This window comes from Triturus cristatus, chromosome 8 (assembly GCF_964204655.1).
Source record: "Triturus cristatus chromosome 8, aTriCri1.1, whole genome shotgun sequence".
Lineage (NCBI taxonomy): Eukaryota > Metazoa > Chordata > Amphibia > Caudata > Salamandridae > Triturus > Triturus cristatus.
In genome coordinates this window covers 1,469,766,743-1,469,779,801 of record NC_140591.1, presented here as the reverse complement: position 1 = coordinate 1,469,779,801, position 13,059 = coordinate 1,469,766,743, and the positions used below count along the sequence as shown (strand labels likewise).

The following is a 13,059-nucleotide window of genomic DNA, read 5'->3' as shown; positions in this document are numbered from 1 at the left end:
TAAGGTTGTTTGATGTGGTCACCAAACTAATAAAATTAGTTGCTGGGGATGATTTTTATTGAATGTAATTAGCTCTCATTGCTGAGTAATGTGGAGACTTCTCTTCTAGCACTTCCTCAATCTCTTGGGGGGGGGGGGGGGGGGGAGGGTAATATGTACTTTAGCAAAGCTTCATAGGAACCTCTCCATATTGACTCCACAAAGGTGAGGGGAAGTTTACTAACAATTTCCTTTGGCCCACCTTTTCATAGCACATTTAGACTCTGTGTTTAGTCCTTTCAAGATTTATTGCAATAGCAGGACATTTAGCAGAGCAGTTTCAATCTCATGCAATACAAATGCCTCCTGAGAGCATTAGATACTTACATTACACCCCAGAGGAATATTTTGGCCCCTGCTTCAAATCCGACCTGCCCTAGATGCAGTATGGTTCTGGTGGATTTTTGGAACATGTGGTGGCTTGCATTAAAGTTTCTGGCTTTTGGGTTGATGTGTGTTTTACTTACAGAACTGCCGTGGCTTGAGACTAAATATAAAAAATGTGAAACTGTGCCTGCTTTTAGTGAAGAAAAGGGCTCACCAACAACTTAACTCTTGGTTCAGGGACTATTTATGGCCAAATGTTGATTGCCATGGTCTGGAAGGGGCCAAGGCCCCAAGTAATGAAAGTATAGGTCTTGGATATGTGAAAATGGGTTACAATAGAAAGGATGGCCATTCAGGAGGTGGGTCCTGTCGATCAGATGGAGCACGGTTCAGATGTTAGATTGATATTTGGAGACTCGAGATAAAAGAAATAGTGAAGCTGACTGGAGAGCATCTTAGGTGATCCCCCTCCTCTTCTCTCCCAGTTAGCGCCTAGATGCCCCAGGGTGAGTTGTGCGCTCTATAAGAAATCCATAACATAACATTTGGGTTTGTAAAATAAAATGCAACACGTCAGGAGGCCAAAAGTCTAGCATGTGTTTAATGCAAAAAATAGTACCAGATCATCCACTCAAAATCCATCTGGAGCATATAATTCTAGCTTCTATGCAACTTACACAGGTTTTCATACACTTTATTCTCTATACAAGTCAATTGGAGCATAAACATATAACAGAAACTGTTCCTTCATCTTAACTAACTAACTAATGAGCAGAGACAGTCTCTCAAGACAAGAATATGAGGAGTCCTTAAAACACAGATAGTGACACAAAGATACAGCTGGAGTTTTTCCCAGATTCGTTGTGGTTGAAAAGTGAGCAGTAAATTCTGTTTATAATCAATGTATTGTCTTTTTGTATTCTACAGTACTAATGCCTCTTTAACATTCACATGCATGGTTCATTATGTTCTTGTTAAGGTCTTCCACTGTGTAAAACATTGTACTGTGTAAAACTGACTTGGCAGCATTTAAAACTGCTCAGTGTATGCTGTTTGATAAAGAACATGTCGAAGATATTTTTTAAAAATAGATAGTATGAGGGCTTTTAAAAAATGTAAGACGGATTAAAAAAAAGAACCACAGTTTTTAAATAAAAAGTGCAAGCATTTCTTAACTAGATACCACTGAAATTCAAACAGACAAAGTATGGATCAGAAGATTAAAAATAAGTTAAAGTGTTGCTGATAAAAAGACAGATGAACTAACCATTAACCTTGGAGTCAATATTGCCAATGTTAACCCATGTGGATTCTAGGACTTTTAACCGAAGGACAGTTTCCGATGCCCGCTGAGCGCCAGTGACGGTACAGTGAGGAAATGTCTGCCAAACTCATCAGTATTTACTTTCCTGGTTTGCTAATACCTGTTCTTCCCCCTCCTTCTTAAACCAGCTTCCTTTTTAGGTCTCGGCTGCGACGGCTGCGCTTGCGCAGTCTCGCTCCGAGATTTAATGTTTTCAGAAGAGGGGCTTGAACCCGCCCCTCTTCTCCCCTCTTCTCCATTGATTGGCCTCTTAAATGCTGGTCAGCCATTGGAGAAGAGCTTTGTCTCTCCAAACAGGCGCCATCTTTTTCCGATTCGGGGGCGTGTTTTTTCAATTCTTTCGGTTTTTTGAAGCCCCGCCCCTTTTACACGTGGTGGGCGTGTTTTTTTTTTGTTTTTTTTTGCGTCGGAAGATTCGTCCATTTTGTGCGCGGTCGGAGCGGACGTCGGGTCGCCTCTTCCTTGCTGCTGGATCGGCGTTTCAAGTCCGGTGAGTACAAGCGTTAAGGTAACAATGTTGTTCCTGCTTGCATTTCACATAGTTCACGGGCGGCAGAGAAGTAACAGGACTCTGTCTTTTCCTTCTTAGAGAAGAAAATACAGTGTCCGCTTCTGCTCTGACGCAATGCCTTCTGTGCTGCAGGGTTTTTGCGGGTTGGCAGGGGTTCAGCTCTTCTGTTTTCTGTTTTAATGCGGTTTTTCCATCCGCCTTGTGTGTCTTTTCTCTGGTGCCCTATTTGTCGTCACGGGAGCGCTGCGCAGAAGCGAACCCAGGCACCATCTTCGAATGGTGGAAGTCCTGCAAGCGCTGGACGGAGATATCGGAACATGAGCAGAAATACTAAAAAATAATATAAAATCGTAATATCTGTATCTTATATTTTAAAATATAAATACATTACTGATGAAGAAAAAAAGCTCATTGTTGATTACTATTTTAATACTCATGCATTTGTTTCCACCAGGAATTCATAATATTGCTCAAATTTATATTGAATTAATGTTCTACTTTGAGATATGACGCAGCTTCTGTTAAACAGCTATCCCAATATAAACATTACAGCGGGGGCTAAAAGAGCGTTAGCTCCGAAGGCCGACCGAGCGACAGTATGGTAATCTAGTCCTTCTTTTGTTTCCCCAACATTGAACTTCTAATTTCCGGTAATTCAGTCTGACACATTAAAAAAGCAAAATAAAATGTTCAAGTTAGTCCTAATTGACTCTCAGACAGGGTAAAAGCGATCTGTTTTGAAGAAATATATTTTCCACCGCTTGCATTAATGCAGGCACATTTGTAAAAGTTCATGTTGCCTATATATATTAAAGAAAGGTTAGGTAGTCCGATTAAAAAATACTACACCATTCTAAATAGAAAAACAAATATTTTCAATGCAATGAGTGCAACGCGTTTCAATAAGAAACTAACCCCATTGTAGTATGTCTGGTTTTTTAGTGTATGTGCCTATTGCTTCTAGGCCTCTGTCAAGTTTACTGTGATGGATACACTAATGCGCGCGGTTTCCTATCAGTGCTTTTATTAAATTGAAACAACAAAAAAACGGACTCTGACGCCCGTGGACAATATTTTGTACACATGGATGCGTGGCCGTTCGTGGGATGGGCTCACACGTAGGTGGGTGGATACCTGATTACGTGTCTTTTTTAAGGTCTGGTTAATCACAAGCAAGGTTGAGGTGAACTTTCTGCATGTTTCAGCTCATACTGAGCTACTGCGTCGTATCTAAAAACATATAAAAGTGATTATAATATCTTTTTGCAACAAGTAATTAACGTTTTTGATATGTTAATTTTGCATTATAGATTCAAGGCCCCTTTCAGGCAAAAGCACTCACTGATTTCTGAATAGTGAATGTAAAAGCGTTAAGGTAACAATGTTGTTCCTGCTTGCATTTCACATGGGTTGCTAAATTTTGCATTCCCCTATGAGTGTTTGCTTTTTCCAGGATGATGTTACTTTTTTTTTGTAGGCCGCATATTGCTCTTGTCTATTGCGTCATTTAAATTGAGCCTCATCCAGGTGTTTATAGCCGGCAGCAATTGGGTTGTAGTTGAAGGCAGTGTGAGTTTTTCTCAGTGGGACAGTATGGTGTTCAGTGGGGGAGACGATGTGGCACTATGGCCAGAGCTGCTGAATTTGGAATTGGGAACCAGGTTCAGCCTTGATAACCAGTCCACCAGACGACTCTCCTGAGAGAGCACAATCCCATGCTAGACCTTTGAAGGCTTCGCAAGACCTTAGAAGCGCTGGTGTCTTAGCACCAGCAGGTGGACCCTAGCACTGGCAAGTCTGGGTTAACCTTCAAGGTTTGTCCACCACAATCCATACTGAAGTTCACCTCCAGTCTTGCTAGCAGGCCTATGAGGCAGCCCAGCCAAGAACAACAGTGACTCTGTCACTGAGGTCACAGGACCCTTGAGAAGGGCCAGCTCTAGGGCAGTGCAACCGGTGTGACCGGGCGCTGACTTTGGGTGGAGACATTATGTTTGCAAGTAAATTAAGGTTTTAAAAGCGCTTGCTGCCTCCTTCCTGGCCTCCAGCAATTTTCGGCAACAATAAAAATGTCATGATGACTCTGGTGTTTAATGTTCTTCCTAGAGAGAGATCGGAGTTTTGTCTAGTGGAAGTTTTGCCTCCTGGAAAGGTAGCACATAGGGTTAATGTGCCTGCAGCAAAGAACATGTACCATACAGATCACAAAGCGCACATAATGTAAATAGGTCAGTGGGCTACTGCGTGTGTGTGTGTGTAGGTGGCTCTGTGGGTGGCTCTATTTGTGTGTGGGTTGCTCTATGTGAGTGGCTCTGGGTGGCTTTGTGTGTGTGGCTCTGTGTGTGGGTGCAAATGCAATAGGTCTCGCATTTGAGAGTGATTAAGCTATTGACATTATAAATAACAATGCCGTTTCTTTAAATGTTTTAAAAACATAAACAAAAATAATGTCATGAGCAATGCCAATAGCTCTAACTTTAACAATGCCGAGACCATTGCATTGTAAATGCTTGTTTTAACTGTTTTTGGCCACTCTTTCACTGAGTCTTTCCATTTTTCGAGGATGAACGCCAACCTATGTTGTTATTTTTAATTGGATGGTCTACGACACAAATGTAAATCAGTGTTGATTTCTGTGGTCTGCCCCTCCTTTTTTTCCATTTAGAGGGAGGACCACTTTTCCCCAACCTACTTTTCCCCCACCTGTACTTGACACTTGGTGAAATCCTGAGTGTAGCACGGGTTTGAAATTGTCTATTGCCATCGAGTATGCAGCTTCAAGTCCGCATACGGCCCAAGTGAAAAGGTAAAACCCCAGAAAACCTGCCCAGTATCCTCAGAGACGATTAGTGGGACCAAGGACCCAGGTAGCACACCGCCTTGGGTGAAGGCTGGCGGGCTTGGCAAAAGTGGCATGGAGCAAACACTGGTCCAAAAGGGTGAGGCTGCAACGACTAAACATACCTCAGCAGATACTCTCTGTGGGAGTCTTCAATGAGGAAGACACTTTGAAGATGTATAAAGCTGTGGAGGGAAAATGTATCCTTTAAGCTCATCCGATGGCCTTGCATCAATAGCTAGAGGATTCTTGCACCTTGTTCTCCCTAGCACGCTTACTGCAGTTTGGACAGACACAGTAAACGCTGGTGATGGGGTGAAGCTGAAGCACGTTCCATAGTCGCGGTTGTAGGAGCTCATACTACTAGGCTATCTAGAATTCCATTTTTTGGGAGGAGGGAGGCACTTCTTCAGTGTATGGGGGTCGAATCTTTCCTAAATGGGAGAAGATTGCTTTTCTCCAAATTTGTTTTTTTCCTGTTGTATTTTTGGGGCACACGTGCTGCAGTATCTGGGCTACGTAAACCAAGTTTTTGAAATCTTAATGACTGGGTGTGCAAACGTGGCTCCTGTGGTAACTTCTTCTGGGCAACAACCTGACCCTGTTGAGGCGGGCCCAGAACTCCTTGGGACCCAGAACAGGGACGAGGTTTGGTACTAGCAGCTTCGAGGACCACACAGCACCAGGAAGCTTCATAGAATTACTGGTCCAAGCGCGGTCCATGCTGGCAAACCGGTCTGTTGCATGTATGCCAAATCTGTCCCATGGAGGACCGGATACATAAGTGTTGTTTTTTCATAAAAACCTTCAACAGTAGGAGTGCTACCCCTCTTAAACAAAAGGGACAGGGTAATTAAACAAAAAAAAATATTTCCCTTTTGTAATTCTAAATCAAAGATTGGGCACTATGTTTAAAAACACAATAGACGTGCTGACAATTAAAAAATTCAAAGAACTGCCAAATACCTTTTGTACAATCCTTATACACACAAAAAATAATACACAAACCGCGTTGGTATAAATTCTCTTTTCATTTTTCTATAGGTTTTTTTCATGTACATACCGCATCATAAAAAAATAAACATAGGGAAAATTAAAAATCACCCCTCTTTTTGATACATAATAATACACAATTACATATTCAAACCAAATCAAGAATTGTTTTATTTTTATTTTTAAAAAACTGACAGTTTAGTGTTTTTTCATGAAAGGCCTGTAGGCAGGAGGTGTCACGTGGGGAAAAGTCCACCACTAACGTACACTAAGCACACAGAAAAGAAATAAAATTTCTCTTTGTGAGTTTTTGAAAGCAGCATTGGGCCGTCGTGCAATAAACCTACATCTCAGAAAGCCATTTAAAATGTTAGTTTCTTCTCGCACTGTGCGCGTGTGTAGCTCGACAAGACTGACTGCCACGGGGTCACGTGCGGTGTACCAGTGCGCGTGCTGCCCCTCACGCGCATCATATAGCTTTATAGGAAGTCACTTCGCTGCACTGCACTCCGAGGGAACAGTCATCAGGCCACATTATTGCAACATTTGAAACCCAATCTGAAGTTATCTTGGCCGGCTGGGAGTCTCGAAAATCTGATTCGGAAGCCACATGGCTCTGTGGGAAAGGCGGGCTTAGAACTGGACCCGCGCCCTCCCTGGAGAGGGGGTGCCAGGGCTGTATATTGGAGGCGACCGCCAGCTTGTACCCCTGCCAAAGTCCGAATGAGCAGGGTGTGCGGAGGAAACTCGTCGGCTTGTTTTCATATCTTCTCCTCACAGCCTTGGTTTCTGTAAATGCTTAGCTTCGGTAAAGTTGAATCCCACACTCGTGGTTGTGAGAACTGCTCCATGTTTGCTCACTCTATTGGCGGACGATAAGGAAGTTACGTGACAAACAAAATGCCGGCTCAGCGTCTGAGTGCCAAAGTGCGTCTGCAGTGTGTGTTTAATTAAGTGTCTCTGACTGCAGTGAACTAACGTCTGGGCCAATGTTAGCTGATGGCTTAAGTTTGTATGACACAACCACGCTTTCCTTTCCCACGCGTTCCTTAACAACATGGGCGGAACAACGAAAACGTCTGAAGCACGCATTCAATGAACAGCGCAAGTTGTTACAACGACTTGCTGAGGCCGCTGGACTTTGGAATAGTATAAATCACTGTTCCAACTCCAGTCCCCGCAACAGTAGGGAAATCGTTGGACTTTAAGTCCAACTCCACTTTACCTAACGCAAGTCGTTCAAGCGATTTGCGTTGTAAATGGAATGTGTGGTTCAGACGCATTCCTTGGTCCGCCCACTTTGCAAAGGCAACGCGTTGTTCGGTGGTCGTGGTACTTGCTGTTTCCCATGGCTTAAACCTGCAGGCAGCGTAATAATCATCTTTCCTTTTAGGTCTCGTCTGACCCAGCGCATGCGCTGATCTGGCGAGACTTTTTGTGAGAGCGTAAAAAAAATGCTACCATGGCTGGCCTAGAGCTACAGTGCATGTGCGCGTGCTCGCGCCGTGCTTGATCGCGATCACTTTCACTTTCGCGGCCGAACGGCCGCTTTGATGTTTGATCGGTTCGGTCCTCTTCGTCTCCCGGTGTACTTTCCTTCGTATTCCTGCGCACCCTCCTCTTGGCTTCCAGTTCCTCTCGCCTTACATTCTGACTGGCTTCCTCCCTTTCCTTCATATTGTACTCTGTTTTCTTGCGCTCTTGCTGTCCTCAATTTCCCTACACATCTTCTAATCTCTGTTTTCATCCTGGCTCTCTTGCTCTCCTGCATTTACCTATCGCTTCCTCTATCTTTTCATTCTACTGTACTGTTTGTCCCCTTTCCTTTGTATTATTCCTCTACTCTGCATCCATTGTGGCTCGCCCTCTCTTTAAGTCCTCTTCATAGCCAATAGGTCTCGCCTTTGGGACCTTATAAGTGTTTAGCCATGCAACAGTTGCATAACTAAATACTTATAAGGTCCCAAAAGCGAGACCTATTGGCTATGCCAATGCTTGTTATATAAAGCTCCCTGTACAACTTTTCTGCTCATTCTAAGAGCTATAAATATCAGGTGGTACTGTTATGTAATTTAATGTTACTCGTTTTACCGTTCTATGAGATGTACATAAACATCTATATGCTGTTCCGGTCTCGGGATTAATGCGTACTTCCCAGTGGGTGGTGCATAGAGCTCCAACACCGCTTTCATTGGATCTTTGGCTCCTATAATAAGAGCCCCTCAGGTCAGAGGTGGCTTTAACATATGAGCAGACTACATTGACAGCCCTGATGTCCAGTCCCTTTTTGATTTCTATGATCTCTTAGGCCACAGGCAGTAGGTCTCATTGCTCACTCAGATTGGTTGAACGCTCCAGTTTTTCTCTTGAGATTGGCAGTTGCGGTCGCATTCCATGGTCAGTCCACTGCACCATTTTCTTTTCTTATACAATTTCTAAAACCACCACAAAACCTCATGAAAAACTAGGCTTTGGAATCAAATTTCCCCAAATGACTTTGATACCACCTCAATCATTTCAGTTATGCAGTCTTTCCTGCCTAACAATTTGCCTTCAAGTAGTTTTATATGTTGATGCTGTTAAATGCTATCGCCTCCCTTTAGCGCATTTGCTTATGAAATCTCCTTTCTGTTTGTTATTCTTGATTTTGTCATCTTTCTGATTCCGAGTGTCAAAGTGTTTAACTTCGATATATTTTTTAAGAGCGTTGTAAAAATGTACATGCTGTGGTATTAAATTGTAACTAGTGTGATTTTCAGTGTTTTGTAATTTTGTAAATTGCAGCCCTGAAGAAACTCAGTGTGTGAGCGAAACGCGTTGACTGTATTCTGTGAAGAGAATTGAAGGAACAATAAAGAATGGATTTAAAGAACACCAGTTCAGGACGTCTGGAGCTTTATTGTTCAAACTTCTGGAAACTATTTGTGTAACTTAGCGATGGGAAGCCCAGTTACAGGGCAGCTATGCACTTTACAAACTGTTAACACAACATATTATCTCTTATGTAATTGATTGCAGGACATTGCCTCTGTTTTGTTGTAATATAACGTTTTTAAATGGTTAAATCTTAACAACCACAAAGCGGATTTACACCAAACCATCAAAAACTAGCCTTCTGATTGAAGCTTTATTTAATGTCAAGTTTGGTGTAAATCTGGTCAGCCTTTTAGGCTGTAGTAAAGAGCAACATTTTGTGGCACAGTTAAAATGGGAAAAACATCTCTCTTCCCCCTTATCCCCAATCCCCAGCCGAGGGCGATTAACTTTTTTCATTTTTTATTTAATATTTTTTTGGGGAAGGGGAAAGGTGAGTGCAAATGGTGCCAAAGTTACTAGCAAACCAAACATGCTCTTCCTGTGGAGACTCTGACCTAACTATAGCTACACAGTGGCACCCACTACTGTGCAAGATATATATATATATATATATATATATATATATATATATATATATATATATATATATATATATATATATATATATATATATATATAGCAAAAACAAGGAGATCATGGTACTCCCAAGGTCCGGTGCACTCACGGAGTATGTGTCGGCTATAAAACATCCGCAGACGCGTTTCTGGCTCTTGCCGTCATCAGTGCGGAAAAGCCGTCAATAAAAACATCTCCTCGCCTGCCGCTGTTAGAACGAAAACTCTGTGAGTGTCCCACATATGGTGAAGCACTCTAGCTTTGTATAAGCCACAACCAGAATAGGTCAACAGAGTCCGTAAGCGACGGTTCAGCAGCCCAAATTGAATCCAAAACACAGTATTCCACCTGGGGCCAGCCGAACTCGCAGCGGGTGCAACCGGGAAGTGGTGGTGGAAACCACTTATTACACAGCAAAAACAAGGAGATCATGGTACTCCCAAGGTCCGGTGCACTCACGGAGTATGTGTCGGCTATAAAACATCCGCAGACGCGTTTCTGGCTCTTGCCGTCATCAGTGCGGAAAAGCCGTCAATAAAAACATCTCCTCGCCTGCCGCTGTTAGAACGAAAACTCTGTGAGTGTCCCACATATGGTGAAGCACTCTAGCTTTGTATAAGCCACAACCAGAATAGGTCAACAGAGTCCGTAAGCGACGGTTCAGCAGCCCAAATTGAATCCAAAACACAGTATTCCACCTGGGGCCAGCCGAACTCGCAGCGGGTGCAACCGGGAAGTGGTGGTGGAAACCACTTATTACACAGCAAAAACAAGGAGATCATGGTACTCCCAAGGTCCGGTGCACTCACGGAGTATGTGTCGGCTATAAAACATCCGCAGACGCGTTTCTGGCTCTTGCCGTCATCAGTGCGGAAAAGCCGTCAATAAAAACATCTCCTCGCCTGCCGCTGTTAGAACGAAAACTCTGTGAGTGTCCCACATATGGTGAAGCACTCTAGCTTTGTATAAGCCACAACCAGAATAGGTCAACAGAGTCCGTAAGCGACGGTTCAGCAGCCCAAATTGAATCCAAAACACAGTATTCCACCTGGGGCCAGCCGAACTCGCAGCGGGTGCAACCGGGAAGTGGTGGTGGAAACCACTTATTACACAGCAAAAACAAGGAGATCATGGTACTCCCAAGGTCCGGTGCACTCACGGAGTATGTGTCGGCTATAAAACATCCGCAGACGCGTTTCTGGCTCTTGCCGTCATCAGTGCGGAAAAGCCGTCAATAAAAACATCTCCTCGCCTGCCGCTGTTAGAACGAAAACTCTGTGAGTGTCCCACATATGGTGAAGCACTCTAGCTTTGTATAAGCCACAACCAGAATAGGTCAACAGAGTCCGTAAGCGACGGTTCAGCAGCCCAAATTGAATCCAAAACACAGTATTCCACCTGGGGCCAGCCGAACTCGCAGCGGGTGCAACCGGGAAGTGGTGGTGGAAACCACTTATTACACAGCAAAAACAAGGAGATCATGGTACTCCCAAGGTCCGGTGCACTCACGGAGTATGTGTCGGCTATAAAACATCCGCAGACGCGTTTCTGGCTCTTGCCGTCATCAGTGCGGCACTGATGACGGCAAGAGCCAGAAACGCGTCTGCGGATGTTTTATAGCCGACACATACTCCGTGAGTGCACCGGACCTTGGGAGTACCATGATCTCCTTGTTTTTGCTGTGTAATAAGTGGTTTCCACCACCACTTCCCGGTTGCACCCGCTGCGAGTTCGGCTGGCCCCAGGTGGAATACTGTGTTTTGGATTCAATTTGGGCTGCTGAACCGTCGCTTACGGACTCTGTTGACCTATTCTGGTTGTGGCTTATACAAAGCTAGAGTGCTTCACCATATGTGGGACACTCACAGAGTTTTCGTTCTAACAGCGGCAGGCGAGGAGATGTTTTTATTGACGGCTTTTCCGCACTGATGACGGCAAGAGCCAGAAACGCGTCTGCGGATGTTTTATAGCCGACACATACTCCGTGAGTGCACCGGACCTTGGGAGTACCATGATCTCCTTGTTTTTGCTGTGTAATAAGTGGTTTCCACCACCACTTCCCGGTTGCACCCGCTGCGAGTTCGGCTGGCCCCAGGTGGAATACTGTGTTTTGGATTCAATTTGGGCTGCTGAACCGTCGCTTACGGACTCTGTTGACCTATTCTGGTTGTGGCTTATACAAAGCTAGAGTGCTTCACCATATGTGGGACACTCACAGAGTTTTCGTTCTAACAGCGGCAGGCGAGGAGATGTTTTTATTGACGGCTTTTCCGCACTGATGACGGCAAGAGCCAGAAACGCGTCTGCGGATGTTTTATAGCCGACACATACTCCGTGAGTGCACCGGACCTTGGGAGTACCATGATCTCCTTGTTTTTGCTGTGTAATAAGTGGTTTCCACCACCACTTCCCGGTTGCACCCGCTGCGAGTTCGGCTGGCCCCAGGTGGAATACTGTGTTTTGGATTCAATTTGGGCTGCTGAACCGTCGCTTACGGACTCTGTTGACCTATTCTGGTTGTGGCTTATACAAAGCTAGAGTGCTTCACCATATGTGGGACACTCACAGAGTTTTCGTTCTAACAGCGGCAGGCGAGGAGATGTTTTTATTGACGGCTTTTCCGCACTGATGACGGCAAGAGCCAGAAACGCGTCTGCGGATGTTTTATAGCCGACACATACTCCGTGAGTGCACCGGACCTTGGGAGTACCATGATCTCCTTGTTTTTGCTGTGTAATAAGTGGTTTCCACCACCACTTCCCGGTTGCACCCGCTGCGAGTTCGGCTGGCCCCAGGTGGAATACTGTGTTTTGGATTCAATTTGGGCTGCTGAACCGTCGCTTACGGACTCTGTTGACCTATTCTGGTTGTGGCTTATACAAAGCTAGAGTGCTTCACCATATGTGGGACACTCACAGAGTTTTCGTTCTAACAGCGGCAGGCGAGGAGATGTTTTTATTGACGGCTTTTCCGCACTGATGACGGCAAGAGCCAGAAACGCGTCTGCGGATGTTTTATAGCCGACACATACTCCGTGAGTGCACCGGACCTTGGGAGTACCATGATCTCCTTGTTTTTGCTGTGTAATAAGTGGTTTCCACCACCACTTCCCGGTTGCACCCGCTGCGAGTTCGGCTGGCCCCAGGTGGAATACTGTGTTTTGGATTCAATTTGGGCTGCTGAACCGTCGCTTACGGACTCTGTTGACCTATTCTGGTTGTGGCTTATACAAAGCTAGAGTGCTTCACCATATGTGGGACACTCACAGAGTTTTCGTTCTAACAGCGGCAGGCGAGGAGATGTTTTTATTGACGGCTTTTCCGCACTGATGACGGCAAGAGCCAGAAACGCGTCTGCGGATGTTTTATAGCCGACACATACTCCGTGAGTGCACCGGACCTTGGGAGTACCATGATCTCCTTGTTTTTGCTGTGTAATAAGTGGTTTCCACCACCACTTCCCGGTTGCACCCGCTGCGAGTTCGGCTGGCCCCAGGTGGAATACTGTGTTTTGGATTCAATTTGGGCTGCTGAACCGTCGCTTACGGACTCTGTTGACCTATTCTGGTTGTGGCTTATACAAAGCTAGAGTGCT

General features: G+C 44.7%; 1 protein-coding gene across 2 annotated transcripts in view; it reads left to right on the top strand.

Moving 5' to 3' along the window:
• GDPD5 (glycerophosphodiester phosphodiesterase domain containing 5) overlaps positions 1 to 13,059 on the top strand; it is a 795,759-nt gene that overhangs the window by 110,765 nt on the left and 671,935 nt on the right. The gene's annotated exons all lie outside the window — the stretch shown is intronic.